An 18,676-nucleotide genomic window follows, 5' to 3' on the forward strand; every position below is an offset into this window, starting at 1 on the left:
GAAGGGTAAACCAAAGGAGGAGGCTGCAATGCTTGGTAAGAAATGCACGCATTATCCTGCCCATGTAATTGTAACCCCTCTGTACAGTATGTTCACAAATAAAATTTAAAAAAATAAAAAATAAAATAAAAAAAGAAAAAAAAGAGATGCTTAAGTACAAAATCTACAAAGAGGTACTCAAATTTTTTAAGTAAATAACTAGCAACATACAAACACACATTTTCTTTAAATACCGTTTTAAATCCCAGGGTCAGTTCTTCAGGAACATTTTAGATCACATGCAATTCACTTTGAATACAATGTTGAGAGTATCACTTTTTTTTTTTTTGGTGAGGCTTGACCCTCAGGCTCTGGGAGCTGTCCCTGAGCTTTTTCTATGCAAGGCTAGCACTCTACCGCTTGAGCCACAGCCCCACTTTCAACTTTTTGGTGGTTAATTGGAGATAGGAGTCTCACAGACTTTTCTTACTTGGGCTGGGTTAGAACCACAGTCCTCAGATCTCAGCCTCCTGAGTAGCTAGGATGATTGGTATAAGCCACCAGTGCCCAGCTGACAGCATTTCATTTGTAGGTCAAAATTTCCTGGTTTTGAGTTTCACAAGTTCCCTATGAGAGATAAACATTCCATCTGGGAAAAGTCATTGCTTGTTCATATGTTTCTTAACTAGAAAACTACAAAATCTGGTTTTTAGGGAGTATCCGATAGAAAACTTAAAACACCATTAAAAGTGAGTTAAGCTGCTATGACAAATCAAAAGCTCTTTTCCTTATGCATACTTTTGAAGTACTAAATGCTAGAGACCTTTAAAACTTGTTAGTGAGAAACAATTTAAGTACTGTATGAAAATAGTGAAGATGCAAGTGAGAAAGGGGAAGATCTTAGACTAAATAACTCACAGGAAAGGGGGAAAAATTCCTTCTAAATGGGGAAAAGGCAACTGGAAAGATTTTTACCTGTTGCATAACTTTTTATTAGCTCTTTCTGTGGGCCAAGCAATAGATGAGAGCTGGACACTTAAAAAAGCAAATGTTCTGATAAATTGAGCAATCCTAGTTTTTTGACTAGGGAGGTTTAAAGTCAGTTAAGACTCCAATTTGAGGTTTTTATTTTCTTATTTGAAGTTAGCAAGCAAGTTCAAGTTTCCAATACCCTGTAAAGACTTCATTTTTTCAAATAAAAATATTCTGGATACATGGAAAGGTTATTCTACCAGGAGAAGACTAGAGTTAAATGGAGTGGAAAACATGTAAGAATAATCTGAAAAGATACTGAACTCTATCATCATGTTTGTACATCTTTTCTTCTGACTCTTCAGAATCTGTTATCCTTTTAAATATGTAGTCTCAAAGGCTTATATTTTTATAGAGATTACAGTACCATGAGGATAATTATTTGAATGACTAGAAAGAATAATCTTTCATGTGGCTCTAATCTTTAAAAGCCTGACAAACTGCTCAGATGCCCACAAAAGATTTTAACTAAGACATATTGATCCAATGGCAATTTCCTTAAGCCAAGGAAATAAACAACTCCATTCTAGTTTTGATTGCCAAGGCTAGCCTATAGTCCAAGTCAAGTGTCATGACCCCTGCCCATCCCCTTTCAGAATTTATTCACCAGTCATCAATGCCTAGTCTCCAAAGGACATAGACTATTTCAGAAACCTGGTGTCTACCTTAAGGATATCCAAGACCAAGTAAATTGTTTAGGCAGAATTCAAATAAACCCACTCCAAGGTGCATATCATAAAAAAGATCTTAATAGGAATGGAGATTTTTTTAATCCTGCAATATACAGTCACAAACAAAAGGTTCTTTTCCTTTCTTAATACTCCCAGTAACACAGGTCACAACCTCTCTCAGGTAAGGAGGCAGTATGAATGACAAGTATAAATGACATAATCAAAATTATATGAGGACCCTGAGGCAGCTCAATTAGAAAACTTCTGAGTCTCTCATTATGAAATGATGTAGAGAGCTGAGATGATAATACTTTAGAGACATAAAGTGTACTTGTTTGGCATGCACAAGGCCATGGTTTCAATCCCCAGCACTGGGATTGGGGGATCCTAGGGAGGTCTACAAATCTTGCCACTACATAGATGAAGTAGAAGAAAATTTTTACGCCATTGTCAATGTTCTGTTCTACTTGACCAGTAACAGTGGACACAGAAAGGTATCAACTTGTAACCATCTTTATAATATTTTCTTGTATGTGTGGTACTGGATTTGACCTCAGGATTTTATGCTTGCTAGGCATGGTACTGCTTGATCCATGCCTCCAGCCCTTTTTGTTCTAATTGTTTTTAAGACAGGGTTTTGCTTTTTTGCCTGTGCAAGCCTGGGTGGCTACCCTCCTATTTACTCTCCCTGCTGTAGCTGGAATGACAGATGTGCCACTGTGCCCAGACTCAGATGGAGGCTTACAAAATTTTCACCCAGGATGACAGCTGTAAGACACCTAGCTTATAACAATTAAAAAAAATTAAATTTGAAACATTAAACTATTTACAAGGAGCTATATAAAATCCATGGCCCTTTATATTAATTTATAAGATCATTCATAAAATTTAGACCAACCAAAAATAAAGATGATAGTGTTAAGCAAAAATGTCCAGAAACTACAGTAAATTAAGCTTAAAAAAATCTGAAAAACTAAAACAAACCACACCTCAAATCAGCTTTCTTGGCTTATATTGTGTAACAGAGATTTCAGTTTTATTCTGGGGTTTTACAGAAAACAAACGTACCTCCCACAACACACAGCATCATTTCTACTATTGGCTTGTCTTTTCAAGACTTTCACTAGGCACATTATGAATGACAAAGTGAAATGGGATTTTATGTTTTCTGCCTTGGTATTTAGCTTTATCTTAAGGAACATGTTACACCGTCCCTTTAAAGCAGTTAGCAGCACTAAGTAATGTACAAGTCAATTCTTTAGATGGGATAGAGTTCCAGCTTTCTGAAGGTTTGAATCCATGTACAAGAGAAGTGGTCAGACCTTTTTTCCCTCACCAAAAGATTAACACAGACTCTAATACCTACCATAGTGAGCCTAACACCTGAGTGAATGGAGCTAAAGAACGATGTAAGTATGGTGAAAAAGCTAAAGGTAAGAGTAAACATAATACTCATTTTTCATTATTTTTTTAAAAAGGGACCACTATTAAAAGAGTAAACATAATACTCATTTTTCATTCTTTTAAAAAAGGGCATCACTACTAATGCTTATGTTATTTTAAATTCTATATAATACACCCAATGGTATTTTGGCAATGCCTATAATTTAAATTCTAAACCATTGCCCAATGTGTATCATTTAGATTGGGGTGAGGGGAAGGGTTTAACTGGAACTTTGAATTCAACCTAATACTTGCTAGGCAAGGCTCTACCAATTTAGCTATGCTCCAGCCATGGAATTTGTCAGTTTTCTTGGGTTAGATAACACTACCACAGATTTCACTAAGTAAGGCATGGGATTGCACAGAATTACTGTCTGGGAATTTACCACCTTGTATAAACCCAGTTTCTATCCCAACAGCATTCTAGCCTCTTGTCCTTATATAGGTACTATAAGGTTTCAGGAGGAAGATTTTCCATCTCTGACTTGTAGGCCAGCTTTGGAAACAGTCTGGAAGTTTCCATTACAGATTCACTCATATATTTCCCAGATACCCAGAAAGTAAGTTTATTTCCAAGAGATCGATATTTGTGTCTCTGAACACTTAATGTTTCACACATTGCCCCAATGACTATGGAAGGAGGAAAACTGATATAAGCCCTTGGCTTCCTGGGAGTTGCCAATCCAGGTAAACTTAGCTATGTATATGTGCCATGTAGCTAACAATAGCCAATGTTACTAAATATTTATTTATATGCCACACACAGTGCCATGACCTTCAAATCTTACTGAATCCTCACAAATAATAGTGTGAGTGTCCTTACACTATACATAACCTGAGACTTAAAGATAATGTGGCTCATCCACAAAAAGTATGAGTGGTAAGTAGGTAAAATTCTAACTCAAATTCAGACTAACTCTACACCTACTCTCTTAATCAATCCATCAAGTATTCCCAAATCTTTCTTTTTTTTGGGGGGGAGGGGTCTGGTCGTGGGGCCTGAACTCTGGACCTGGGCGCTGTCCCTCAGTTCTTCAGCTCAAGGCTAGCACACTACCACTTGAGCCACAGCGCCACTTCCAGCTTTTTTCTTTTTGCTTATGTGGTGCTGAGGAATCGAACCCAGGGCTTCAGGCATACAAGGCAAGCGTTCTACCACTGAGCCACCTTCCCAGCCCTTCCCAAATCTTTTTTAAAAGTCATAAATGGAGGAACAAAGGGTGAACAAATGCAGCAATTGTACTACTCACTGGACAATATGTTGAAAATCAACTATACAACTTGTAGGTGGGGATAAGAGGAAAAAACTGGGAGAGAGTAAGGGAAGGGATGGCATTGTCCAAAAAGAAATGCACTCTTTACCTGACTTTTATAACCATAACCCATCTGTACATCACCTCTATAACAATAAACAAAATTAGACAGTAAGTAAAATATATACATACATACATATGTGTGTGTGTGTGTGTGTGTGTGTATAAACATGAAAGCCCAGCAGTAGTAACCCATATGTCTGTAATCCTACTTACTCAGGAGGCTGAGACCTAGAGAAGATAACAGATCAGATCTAGCCTGGGGAGAATAAAAGTCTGAGCTTCTATCTCCAATTAAACAGCAAAATGCTAGACTAGAGAAATGGCTCAAGTGGTAAAGCACCAACCACAAGCCAAGTAAAACTAAGAGGTCCTGAATTCAAGCTCCATTACTGGCACAAAAACAAAACAAAACAAAAACAGGCACTAGAGGTTCATGCCTATTAATCCTAGCTAGTCAGGAGGCTGAGATCTAAGAGTCATGCTTCGTTCCAGCAAAACAAATCTGAGGTACTTTTTTTTTGGGGGGGAGGAGGGCGGTCCGGTTGTGGGGCCTGAACTCTGGGCCTGGGCACTGTCCCTCAGCTCTTCACCTCAAGGCTAGTGCTTTACCTCTTGAGCCACAGTGCCACTTCTGGCTTTTTTCTTTTTGCTTATGTGGTGCTGAGGAATCGAACCCAAGGCCTCAGGCATGCAAGGCAAGCGCTCTACCACTGAGCCACCTTCCCAGTCCCCTGAGGTACTCTTATCTCCAACTAATCAGCAAGGAGCAGAAACCAGAGGTGTGGCTCAAGTTGTAGGGAGACATCCTTGGGCAAAACAGCTAACCAAGAGCTGGAGGCCCTGGGTTCAAGCCCAAGTACCCAGTACCAGCATTAAAAAAAGAAAAGACGGCAACATAAAGTTAGTACATCTGACATCTTATTTAAGTTGGCCGGTTCCTTGCATTAGTGTACCTGTGAACTTCTAAACTACTGCATACTCAGGGAGTGAATGCCATTTCATACTAAGGAAAGTCTGTCTGATTCTTGAAATTTGAAGCTATTCACTTTGCAGTATCTGAATGTCAAAAACATCAAATAATAGATATTAATTATAATTTTATGTCAACTGTACGCATTCTTTTTCTATTATTCTTATTCTTACTTATAGGATACAAATCTGGTGTTTGCCCAGGTTTCTGCCAATTCCTAAAACCCTTGGAATTTCCTAAAACCCTAGGAATTTCATAACTGACACATTTTTTTGTTATTTTTGAATCCCTTTGGACCATACCTGAGTAGAGTAACAAAGTGATTTCAGAGTGGGCACACTGTCATTTCAAAAGAGGGGCTGAGTGAATCAGAAACATCAGAGATGTAATTAGAGTTTAGGTCCTAGAGCAGTTGGAGAAAATAAGGCAATGAAATCTCAATTAAAATTCTAAAATAATGAGGCTAGAAGAATTTCCAAGTTAGCTAACACACAGAACATCATACTGGGTGACACACCTAGAGTGGATAGGGTCCTGTAACCGAAAACTCATCCCTTGCCCTCCTGCATCTATTTAACTACCCTGAACTCCAGGGCTTGAGTGATCTTCTATACGGGCATGCCAAGACATGTTTAAGGTGGTAGGTGCTAGGAATCAAACACAGAGCTTTGCATATGCTACCACTAAGCTGTATTTCAGACCAAGTTACAATCTTTCTAACAAAATTGGAATCCTAAATATGATGCTTAAGGTTTGTGAATCACACCAGCCAATTATCGAACATGACGGGAAGTATGGTAATGGGAATCCCTGAATATGTAATGTGCCAAGCAGAAGTTCAGGTAACTTGGGAATACTCAATGCCTGCAGATGGCATCTAAAATGGAGCAGTCTGGTGAGACTTAAGTCATTAACATGAAGGGTCTATACTAACATCAGAGAGTAGTATACAGAGGAATTGTTGGAGAGTAATTTTCTGAGTAGCTGCCAGGGCATTTTTGGAAATACAATAGGTACTTAAAAGCTGCTTTTGCTGAAAAGCACTGACTACTTGGGCCCAAGAATTGACCACAAAGCTTGGCATCTCTGCCTCTATTTTGTAGGCCTTTGCTCAAAGCACTTTCCAATCACCTTAGAATCCAGGAAGGACAGGACTTACCTATAACATATTTATAAGAGAGAATGGAGGAAACTCCTCCAAAGAAAAGAACAACAGAGCTTTCTCAGGACAGTGATAACAACTTCCCTCCCAAAACAAGAACTGAGTTTAGAGTAACAAGGTGATTTCAAGAGGTGGTGTATGATCTCAAGAGGAGGTGAGCCAGGTGCAGGTGGCTGATGCCTGTAATCCTAGCTATTCAGGTAGCTGAGATCTGAGGATCAAGGTTCAAAGTCAGCCCAGACAGGAAAGTATGTGGGACTCATCTCCAATAAACCACCAGAAAACTGGAAGTGGCTCTATGGCTCAAGCGGTAGAGTGCTAGCTTTGAGTTGAAGAGCTGAGGAACAGCACCCAGGCCCAGAGATCAAGCCCCATGACCAACTAAGTCCTAGGGCAGTTGGAGAAAATGGACAATGAAATCTCAATTAAAATTCTAAAATAATGAGGGTAGAAGAATTTCCAAGTTAGGACTGAGCTAAAGATCTGCACAGGAACACGCTTGGTGACTTGGACTGTTTAGTAACTATGCATGCCTCTCCTCTTGCCTCCAATTCTTTAAACCTGAAGCTTATGTCCATAGATGTTTGCTTTTTCTTTTTTCTTTTTGTTCAAGACCAGTACTTGAACTTGGTATCTGATGCTTTATGCTCATTGGCAGGCACTCTCCTACCTAAGCCAAATACCTCCAGCCCCCATGTAGACATTTGAAAGATGGGTTTAAGTGCAATCTTCAACTAGGGCAAGCCCATAACATATAAAAAAATATCTTTCACTAGCCATAAACAAAAGAAGCTCAGGGACAGTGCCCAGTACCCAAGTTCAAGTCCCAGGACCACGCGCGCACGCACGCGCACACACACACACACACACACACACACAAAATCTCCTTCTTTCCCTCTCATCTATACTGTCTCTTTCTTTGGTTATATAAAAACAAGTGGCTGGACCAGGCATGTGGAATCACAGGAGTTTGGACAAAGCCTAAAACTCCAATTTTAACTTCAGTGGCTGTGTCCCAGCATTCATCCCTCTATAGCAAAAAATTACTTTCAAGTAAGGATACAGATAGGACTAGTGAATGGTGTTCCCTAGTGTGGAATGACCTCATGAGTAGTCTTCTCCATCCACTATTCCCCAGTAAGCACCATTATTAGTATTCCCGCCCCCCTTGCCTAGCTAGACCACTCAGGACACACCTCTTCCTAGGTATCCTGCCCCTATACCACAAACACATACAACTCTCCTCTCATAAAAACGTGCTTAACTACTACACCCAGTGTTAGAACTTAACCGAACCTCTCATCTTATGGAAAATCTATGGAAAAAGCTTTTTGTTTCCCTCTTTCATAAAGGTTAAAAACCCCAAGCAGAAGTCTCCCCATGGACATAAGCTATTACCAACTGCTTGGAGTAAATGACTCGACAAGTGACTTATTTCAAAGAAAAACTAATTTGCTGAAACAAAAGAATCATGGAAACATTCTTAAAAACACCCGTGTGCCACTAGCTCATGTCTGTAATCCAAGCTACTCAGGAGGCTGAGATCTAAGAATCTTCAAAGTCAGACCAGGCAAGAAAGTCTTCTCTCCAATTAACCAGCAAAAAGCTGGAAGGGGAACTGTGACTCAAGTTGTAGAACTAGCTAAGCTCCTAGGTCCTGAGTTCAAGCCCTACTACTTTGTGGGGGAGGGGGAGAAGGGAGAAGAAATACAGAGTGTTACATTACCATTCCCCTCTCCATTGCACTTACTGAAAAGAAAGAAATGCTACCTTCACTAGGAAGAATACCTCCATGCTGCTAGAGTACCATCACTACACCATAGTGCTATTCAAGATCCTCAGTCACAAGATCTGGTATGGATCTACAGGTTACATTGAGAGAATTCTTTCTAGCTAAAGGTCAAATGTTTAGGCAAGGCAGAGCAAAGCAGGAATACAGATGATGCTTCCTAGCCATATGCAGGAGATTCCCGGCAGCATTTCCACCTGACACCTAACAATGCAGCTCAAAGGATGTTTCCACTAACATTTAAAAAGCACTCACTAGGGGCTGGGAAGGTGGCTCAGTGATAGAGTGCTGGCCTTACATGCATGAGGCCCTGGGTTCAAGGCCCTGGGTTCAATTCATCAGCACCACATAAACAGAAAAAGCCAGAAGTGGTGCTACTATGGCTCAAGTAGCAGAACGCTAGCCTTGGGCTGAAGAGCTGAGGCACAGAGCACAGGCCGAGTTCAGGGTCCATAACCAAGCAAAAAAAAAAAAGCACTCACTAGGTAGTTATCCAGTGGCTATAAAGCAAAGTTTAATTGAAAATATATTGTTTCCAAACACTGAAATTATTAAAAAAAAAAAAAAACAGGGCACAGGTGGCTCACACCTATAATCCTAGATACTTTAGGAGTCTGAGATCTGAGGACTGTGATTCAAAGCCTGCCCCAAGAAGCAAACTTATCTTCAATTAACCACCAAACAAACACATAAAAAAGAAGTTGGCGGGGGAGGGGGGACAGAGGGGAGAGAGAAGAGATGTAAGGATCAGTATTCAGGCCTGGAGTTCAAGCCCCAGTATCAGCACAATTTTTTATTTTTAAAGGTAAGTATCTGGAAGTGGTGCTGTGGCGCAAATGGTACAGCACTAGCCTTGAGCTGAAGAGTTCAGAGACAGTGCCTAGACCTAGAATTCAAGCCCCATGACCAACAAAAAATAAAATTAAATTTAAAAAAGGTGAGTATTTACTGTTTTCACATAATCTGGAAAACCACTGTTCTCAATGGGTACACCTGGGTTTTCTTGATCAGTTTTCAGAGCAAGTCATTAAGAAAAGAATACTCCATGCAATTCCATATTTTACAAAGACATTCTCCAACACATGCCCTTAGTAGACAGGCATGGCAGTAAAACACCTGTAATCCCAGCCCTATACTAAAGGGGCTCAGCTGGAGGATCTAGAGTTCAAGTCCAGCCTGGGCCAGATAGTGAGACCCTGTTTTAAGAAATCAAAAGACCTTAAGAAAGGGCTGGGAAGGTGGCTCAGTGGTAGAGCGCTTCCCTTGCATGCCTGAGGCCCTGGGTTCGATTCCTCAGCACCACATAAGCAGAAAAAGCCAGCAGTGGTGCTGTGGTTCAAGTGGCAGAGCACTAGCCTTGAGATGAAGAGCTGAGGGACAATGCCCAGGCCCAGAGTTCAGGCCCCATGACTGACAAAAAGAAAAAAAAGAAGTCTGCTCTGAAAGTTTGAGTGAATACCCAAAAAGAGCAAAGACCAAGGATTTAATTAGACTAAAACCCTACTAAGAGCCTATAAATGGCTTGGCCAGGACAGTGTAATTGAGAAGTCAATAATTAATCGTCCTGTAGCTGTCTGTACCTCAAGCTAGCTGCCTATACCATGTTCTGTAACTTTGTTAGTTTCCCCACTAAAATCACTGCTTTTCAACCTGTTGTCAGCATCTGAACATATAGAATAGAGTATGATTGCTGTTTTGCACAATGCAGCAGTGTGAAAAATAGAAGAAAGTGAGCAAAGGCCCCTCCACCCTTCCTGCCATAAGTATATTCCAGTAATGGCCTAAGAGGACTGTACAAAGACCAGCTTAAAAAATAGTATCATACCAGATAGACTAAAAGTTGTGCAAGGGTCTGACGTTTTCCTGTTTTCATCCTGAACTAAAGGAAACTGAATAAACTTCATTCGCTATGACCTAAGTCTTGTTCAGAATAAAATTAAGATTGGAACCAGTGGCTCATACCATATCCTAGCTACTCAGGAAGCTGAGATATGATCACTGCAGACTGCAGTTCCAAGCTAGCCCAGGTAGACAAATCAGAGACTCTTATCTCAACCAGAAGAAAATCCAGAAGTGGAAGTATCATTTAAGTGGTAGCATGCCAGCCAGAATGAAAAAGCCAAGTGTGTGCGTGAGGGACTGAGTGAAAAAGTGGAGTGGGAATATCAGGTCCTGAACTCAAGCCCCAGTACTCACTTTAAGGCCACCATCAAAGTCCAAACCCTTTAAGAACAAAAGAGCTAACCTAGCAAATGCTGTTGCTTGACAGTATAGAGACAATCTACTACTAAAATAAGGGGATAGGTCTCCTAGACTGACAGGCATAGAGAAACAGGCAATAATTAATTATAAGATACTGAACACTCCTACACTATACAGTGGTGCGATCCAAGATACGCAGTCAAGGGATCTGGTAATGGACATACTGAATGTTTGGGCAACACAGGGCAAAGCAGGAATACAGATGACACTTCCTAAAGCTACACATGAGATTCCTATTCTTCCTATCAGCCTGCAACTCAACGATGCGACGTAGCTCAAAGGATGTTCCCCTCCTCACTCCTTCCCACCCTTGTTTTCCTTCCTTCCTTTCTTTTGGCCATGATAGGTTTGAACTCAAACCCTCACCCTGACTGAGTAACTTGAGCTATACTTGAGGGAGAGTGATGAAAGGAGCGAGTGTGATCAAAGTGCTGTGTATGCATACAAAGATATGTCCAAATGAGCCTTTCTTGTACAACTAATGGTGAGGGTATCTTTAAGTAAGGCCAAATCCTGAGGAAGTCAGGCGTCATCATGTCTGCCTAGCTATAAATCAGAATGCATGCAGGTACTAGGCTAGATGACTTATTTTGTCACATGGGCTAACTAGCACCTCAAAACTGATTCATTGGGCTTCCCTATTCTGATATATAGTATTAAAGTAAGGACTCATTTACACTCATCTTAAAAAGATGATTGGGCATTTTCACCCAGCCATTTTCTCAGTGGCTCAGTCTGAGCCACTTCCAAGCTTTTACTCCTGATGCCCCCCCCCACCTCCAACCCTCCAGTTTTACCCCAAAGAAATAGGACTCTCTGTCACCTAGAAAAACAGACACAAGAACTAGTGAAACTAGACTTGAACTGAAGGACAATTCAACTGACCCTGGTCTCTTGTGCAAAGAGCTCCAGAACACTGTCAGTATATTAGGAAGAACTGATGCTGATATGGACATCTGTAAAAAGACAGGAAGAGGTAATTGCGAGTTATCAAGAGCTGGGGAAACAGGAGTTACCACATAATTAGCATTGTTTCTATCTGAGTTGCCATTTCTTCACCTCAAAACAACTGACAGCCAGTATACAATTAACTCTCCTTACTACAGAACATAAATCAAAACAGCAGCAAAATCAGAGTAACTCTAAACCATCTAATGCAATGCAAAAACCACTTACAAGTACAATTGCTAGGGGTATCAGCTGGCTTTCTGTTTCACAACTTTCAGGATAATGTCCAAAAACACCCAAACTTTAAGAAACAAATTCACTGATACCCTAGGATTAAAAAGCCAACTCAGTTCCAAGACTCCAAATTCACTTAGATTTGCAGACTCTTTTCCCATACACAAGTAGGGGATGACATAGAAGTCTATGGCTTTTCCCTGTGCTCAAGTCCCCTCCTACCTATCCACCCCCTTTCAAAGATTAGCAAAGAGCCTTCAGTTTCCCAAATATCTGATGGAAATTTCAGCCTACAGAATATTTTCATATTTGAGTTAGAATAAACCACTAAAATGAAGATGAATAGTGGATAACTTAATAATCCACTGGATAGAGAATAAACACACAAAGTTGAGTCCAAAGTATTTAACCTGAGCCAAAGCCAAATAGATAGACAGATGCATGCATATATTCCTTTGAGCTATTCTTTAGAACAGAGGGTGCAGTCTATTATTTGCCTACTCCTAGCTGCTCACTTGAGTCATTTCCTTGCTAAGACTTTCTATTTGTATTCAAGTCAGAACTCAGTATTTAAAAGCAGGCCCCATTGCATCCCTTTTGTTACCTTGCCCAAATCACTCTATTCAAGTTGGTTCTGACAATCCACCTACAGGTGTTATTACAGTACTACAATCTAAAACAGATAACATATCATCAGTTTCTGATTCTTGTCTTTCCCTGAAGCTAAAAGATTTTTGTTTTGTTTTGTTTTTTTAATTTAACATTTCTAAGACTTGGACTTACTACAAATAACTCAAGCAACCAATCACTTTTATATGATTTAAAAGAAGAAAAAAAGCATACAATATCCCTTTCTTTGGCCCACCATGATAATGCTCAAGAGAGCCAAATGAAGCAATGTAGATTAGGTCTCTCAAGTGGACAGTCTGGTCAAGGTGAAGCTGAAAAGGAACAGACTATTAGAGATGGATGCCCCCAACAAAAGGAAAGCAGGTTACCTCCCTTGGTAAAATGCCAACTCAAAGATTCCAACATAGTGGAAATGTGTCCCATAATGGTCATTATCTAATGTAATCCACTGAGTAAACTTTTAGCACCAGCCTACATCTTAGCTTAGTGTTTCCAGTCATCAGGAAGAGCAGACAATAGTAGCACAACTGCAACATCAATTCTGCCTTTCATAAAAACCAACTTGAAATAGACATTGATGGCCACAAACCGGAGCACATTAATAACACTTCAACCTTAAATTCACACAGAAATGCAAGACTCATATACTAGAACACATTCCAAATAGTTATTATAAAATGCTCTAAGGAAAAAAGCGTGTACTCAACAGGACATCCTACTGAATTTCAAATACATAGTTCAAAGATTTACCTGTGAGAAAAGACCCAGGTGACCAACCACTCCTGCTTCTTCTCCCACTCAAGGAGGATGACTTAAAAAAAAAATACACACACACACATACACACACATTTAATAGTCCAACCATATCTGTGAAAAGACTTTTGGGAAGGCAATACATTTAACCCAAAAGGACCTTCACTTTCTGTATCTTTTTCCTTCTTGCTCTTCTTTCATGGAGTCTCACTTCCACTTCTCTGACTCCGACTCTTTTTATACTATCTTTTCCTTACTAAGCCCTGATGATTACTGCATACCAGCACCACCAATACCAGCACCCACCCATCCATTTCTTCCCAGTCCCTGGAACCTGTCAAGCTCATACTAGCTAGTTTCTGCACTAGCTGTTTCCTGTACCTGGAAGATTCCTCTCTTCATCTTTGCATGGATGGCTCTTTTTTATTTAAAGCTCAGTTTAAGTTTTAACTCTTCAACAAGGTCACCCTTGACCTCATCCCAGGCAGATTCTTTCTACCACATCACTTATTTTCTTCAGCATTTAATCAAAATCAGGGTTACTTGCTCAGCTTTCCCTCCTTCAATATAAACTGCAAATGAGAGTATACCTTTTACTTGTGTTCATCTGTATACACTCAGTACCTACAACACTGGATGGCACTAAATAGCTGGTGAATCTATGTCCAGTGAATGAATTTTGGATTTTTTTATTCAATGGAAAACTAGATTCCAAAAGAATTAAAGTGAGCACAGTAGTCACTCTTGTATTTCTGTGTAACACTTAAACATAATTACTTGTACAATTAAGGCAAGAAACACTCTGTTTTACTATCCCTGAAAGCCCTGATAAATAAAATGGGACTCTCTTCCCAGCATCAGAAGAACATCTGTTATGATAATTCTTCTAGCAATAATGTGTATCAAGCTCAGTTACAGAAGGACAAGACTTATGCACACTTTTAAATCAAAGAACCCCTAAGATTTAGGAACTGTCTCTATTAAGGAACTATTAAAGGAACTCTATTAAGAAACTATTAAAGTTCCTTAGAAGACAGTTTCAGACTCAAAAGATTTCTTAAAAATGTGTAAACACTAAAATATGCTGTTTGCTTTTTAACAACAGAATATCCACAAACATCTTTTTTCTCCAATCATTTTTGCTTTCTTCAAACATTTCCAAATCCATTACTTGTTTTATTCTTAAAAATAAAAAAATAAAAACGAAGCACATCGCATCCACTCATTTAAGACCACCTATACACAAAGCATCAGCTAAATAAATAAAATGAACTAGTACAAGTCCAACTGTGTCATCGAAGATGTGTGTGCCAGACACATAAGTGGAGAAAGAGATAAAAGAGCTATTGTCCAACTGTAGAAACAAAAGAGTAATATGGGGTTCTCTGTTCTCAAATGCATCATGAAGTGTGGGCGTTGAGAAACACAAAAATCCAAAATTAGCCTAACATCAAATCATTTTGGGAAGAGTTGACAACATGTAAATTCCTCACACAAAAGTATTTAGAGCAAGACCTTGATTCCTGAGCTATTATACCACTTATAATTCCTGGTAAGGGCTCTGGGACTCCAGGATTCACTTAAAATCATGCTCATTGTCATCTATAACTAGGAGGCACTAAGAGGTGCTCCCAATGTGACAACCCCCTGTAACTGAAGTATTACAAAGCTTGCAGTTACGATCTGGGAGGCAGGCTGAACACCAAATTCAAAAACAGATAACCAATGTGCTAAGTGCTATAAAGGAGAGATGGGTGAACACCATGACTACCACCCAACTACAGATTATTACAGTGGAAACGGGTGCGTGTATGGGTGAGGTTAAGGGGGTGGGGGTGGGGTGCTCAAAAACAATACATTTGTCACCCCGTCCCACTTTCGCTAACAGGATAAAAAAGCCAAGCCTCCAGCACCATGACCTCAGGCACAGATGGCTACGGTGGCCAGCAAAGGTGCACCGGAAGGCCTCAGGTCGGAGCCCCCTTAATTCCAGGGCTGTTAACAATTAAAGCCAAGGGTGGGGGGTGGGGAGGGAAGCGGGCGGAGGGAGCTGGAGACTGACCTCCCGCCTCCCCCTGGGGCTCCTACCTCAGAGCCTTTACTGGGGACCTCAAGGCCGGAGCCTGCACCCACTCCCGGGCAGCTCCGGCCCCCCGACCCCGAGACCCCGGGCTGAGGGGTGCCGGCCGTGGGCAGGCAGAGGTAGTAGGTTTAAGTTTTCGGAGCCCAGAGCTGACACGCCACAGGCGCCTCTTCCCCACCGACCAGTCCGGGCAGAGCGCTCGTTTCCACTCTTCACCATCGGACACCCCCCCCCCCCCCCACTTTCTCGAAGGAATCGAACCCCCGCCCCTTCATCTCCCAACGTTCCCACTTTGCCTCAACTCCCCCCCCACACCCCACTCCAAACTCACAGCTGCTCCAGAGGTTCCTCCAGTCAAACCCTTTCTGGAAACGACGGCAGCCTGGCGGGTCCAAACCACCTACCATCCCCGCTCGCGTTTCCAGGCTTCCTACCCCCGCCGCCGCCGCCGCCGCCGCCGCCGCCTCCTCTTCCACCACTGCCGCCGCCTCTTCTTCATCTGCGGCCCACCGGCTGCGGCCGCCCCGAGGCCCCGCCCCCTCCATCGCCTCCTGCATCATCACTTCCGGTAACCCCGCCGGCCACCGGCTCCAGGAGGGAGAATGGGAGAGGGGCGGGGAGGGAATGAGTGGCGTGACGTTACGACGTGCACGAAGACGTAAGAAGCCGGCGTCAAGTAAGGGCAAAGACGTAGCTTCGGGGTGGGTGAGCCCGAAGAAGCTGGACGAGACCATTTTTAACTGCAAGGGGGGGGGGAGGAGGGTAACGAAAGGTGTAAAAGGGAAAATAAGGAGAGGACCCGCTTGGGTATCTATTGTGGGATGCGGTGAAGAATGTGGGAGGATTGGAAACTGAAGGAGACTCTGGGCTATCCTGACCTGCAATTAAGACGTCTGCCCGGGTGGTTTGGTCCGGCTTGGCCTACCGGACCAGCCGGCGGAGCTCGGTCGGCCACCGCTGCGGCGAAGCTCCGGGCGCCGCCTCCTCGCAGCCCTCCGGGGGCTGCCGCGCTGCGGGGTGGGGGAAGGCAGGACTGACGCAGAGTGAGTGAAGGGAGAGAGAAGCCGACTCCCGGCGCGGGGACCGGGAGGGGGGGAAGGGTTGGCTCCCCGGGGAGACCGGGATGGGGTGCGGGCGCGGCGTTGCTAGGCGACGCGCCAGTGTGACCCCAGCCTCGCGAGGGCAGCTCGGTGTCATCACCGCCGGCCTCGGGGAAGTGGCCCGTGGGTCGGCGCGGCCTGGTGTGTGTGGCCCAGCAGAGACTGGTCCGAGCCCCTCGGATCCCTGAACGTGAATGGGAGGTGCTGTGGGGCAGTTTGGGGAGCAGGGGGCTTCTAGCGGGGGGCAGAGCGACCTAAATGAACCCCTGCGTGTGTGGGGAGGGGCAGAGGCTTTCCAAGACATCCGGCTTCCCAACTCCCTCCATGAACACACGGAGAGCCGGAGGGCACCTTCGCCCCCTCGTCATTCGCGTGCAGAAAGAGTTAACAAGTAAAACAACAAAGCCATCGGAAGTGAGAGATGCACCCGCTCCAAAAACAAATTAACCAGAAGGCCTGGTGAAGTGCTGGGCACTGCACACCGACTGAGCGTGCGCAGGGGAAGCCACTGATCAGAGGGACACAGAAAGAGCTAAGTGGAGGAAAGAGCCCGTAGGCTGGGTATTCCGGTAGGAAACCCAAAGCCACGTGGTTGAAGAAGACCCAAGCCTCCAGTGCTCTGTGATAAAAATCAGAGAAGTGGCAAGAAGGCTTTTGGTGTCACTGCGGGATTTTAAATAAGTTATCTGACCTGATTGCGTTTTTTAAAAACCACACAGGCTACTGAGTGGGAAAGGTTGAGCTGCATTGCAGGAAAGGGGTTGGAGGCCGAGGGAAAGGTGACCATCGTGTTCAAAGGGCAGTCACTATGGAAATTAACAGAATTCTATTTTGGAGGTTGAGCTTGCAGGATTTGTTGCCAAATTGGATATGAAGTGGAATTGAATGTGAAACATGTAGGAAAATGATGGAGCAAATGACTCACTAAGGGAAAACAGTTTGGGGAAAAAAAAAATCTTAGGCTCTTCTTTTGAATGTAATAGTCCACATGGATGTGTTTAGAAGTTAGACAAATTAGGAAGAAACTTTTGACTGGAAATAATAAAATATTGATCTGTTCCTAGAGCACTTAGAAGAGTGTGCAGATAACAAGGACGATCACACCCTGGGACCAGTGACTCACTCCTGTGGTCCCAGCTACTCAGAACAGAAGGCTGATATCTGAGGATCAAGGTTCGAAGCCAGCACTAGAGGGAAAGTTCTGAAAGACACCCAAAAAAAAGTGGGAAGTAGAGCTGTGGCTCAAGTGATAGAGCCTAGCCTTGCACAAAAAAAAAAACAAAAAAACTTCAAGGATTGCCCCCAATCCTTGAGTCAAGCCCTAGGACCAGTACAAAAACAAAAAAGAGGAAGGTCCTTTAGATCTCATAACATTTCAGTGAGAACCCAGAAAAAAAGCAAACAAAGGAGATGTGAACCAGAACTCCAAGAAAACTACCTCCCCTTAAGATCCTGACTAATGGGACTCAAGGTCATACTTAGTGAGACTCATCCTTAAAGGTCACTTGTATATCTTTTCTCCTCCCCCTCCCAGCTGTCAGTGCTTTGGGGCTTGTGCACAGGTAAATGTGTGTCCACTATAAAAAAAAAAATCTGCTTTCTTTGATAAATATTTATTTACATGTCTGTCTTCCCAATGGACTATCTCTTCTTTGTGTCTTCTCAGCTGCTAAGTAGTACTGAGCCTTGCTGGGCAGGAACACAATGTTCATAAAGTATCAGCACTGAATTCAATAGCTTATGACAAAGAGTTTTTTGTCCCTGCTACTGCTGCTGGATACCACACAATACGGTCAGTCACTTAATATATTGGAAATGGTATGAGAAAAAGACTCAGAAGGTCTGAGTTTCCATCGTAGACTGACAGCAGCCTCAGATAAGTCCCTTTTCTTCTAGTTGAAAGGGTTGCCCTAAATTAGAAGTTGCAAATTGGCAAGACAGATGTTGCCTACAAACATATTGCTTGGCCCACAAAGTGATTTTATGTTTGTTTATTTGTTTGTTTTTGCAGTCTTACATTTACTTGCCAGCATTTAAAAACTGGCACATCAAAAATCAGATTTGGCTTTATTTGAAAAACCAGACAGTCTGATAGTACTAGCTTAATATTCCTAGGGTTCTTAAAATTTTTGGGGGGAAGCCCGATCATGGGGCCTGAACTCTGGGCCTGAGCGCTGTCCCTTAGCTCTTCAGCTCAAGGCTAGCACTCTACCACTTGAACCACAGCGCCACTTCCAGCTTTTTTCTTTTTGCTTATGTGGTGCTGAGGAATCAAACCCAGGGCCTCATGCATGCAAGGCAAGC

The 18,676-nt window shown here is 42.5% G+C and overlaps 2 protein-coding genes across 6 annotated transcripts in view; one reads left to right on the forward strand and one right to left on the reverse strand.

The window, feature by feature from the left end:
- Positions 1–15,806, reverse strand: part of Dcun1d3 (DCN1, defective in cullin neddylation 1, domain containing 3) — a 47,635-nt gene extending 31,829 nt beyond the window's left edge. Inside the window, exon 1 of the mRNA XM_013011716.1 lies at positions 15,604–15,806. The gene's annotated coding sequence lies outside the window, so the exon portion shown is untranslated. The remainder of the gene's footprint in view (positions 1–15,603) is intronic.
- A 221-nt stretch (positions 15,807–16,027) lies between these two features.
- Positions 16,028–18,676, forward strand: part of Lyrm1 (LYR motif containing 1) — a 42,538-nt gene continuing 39,889 nt past the window's right edge. For 2 of the 5 annotated variants that reach the window (XM_013011720.1, XM_013011721.1), the window contains exons 1-2: positions 16,028–16,315; positions 16,661–16,941. The gene's annotated coding sequence lies outside the window, so the exon portion shown is untranslated. The remainder of the gene's footprint in view (positions 16,316–16,660; positions 16,942–18,676) is intronic. The other 3 variants (XM_013011718.1, XM_013011722.1, XM_013011719.1) reach the window with 3 other exon arrangements.

Source organism: Dipodomys ordii, unplaced genomic scaffold, assembly GCF_000151885.1.
Source record: "Dipodomys ordii isolate 6190 unplaced genomic scaffold, Dord_2.0 Scaffold14, whole genome shotgun sequence".
In the NCBI taxonomy this organism is placed as follows: Eukaryota; Metazoa; Chordata; class Mammalia; order Rodentia; family Heteromyidae; genus Dipodomys; species Dipodomys ordii.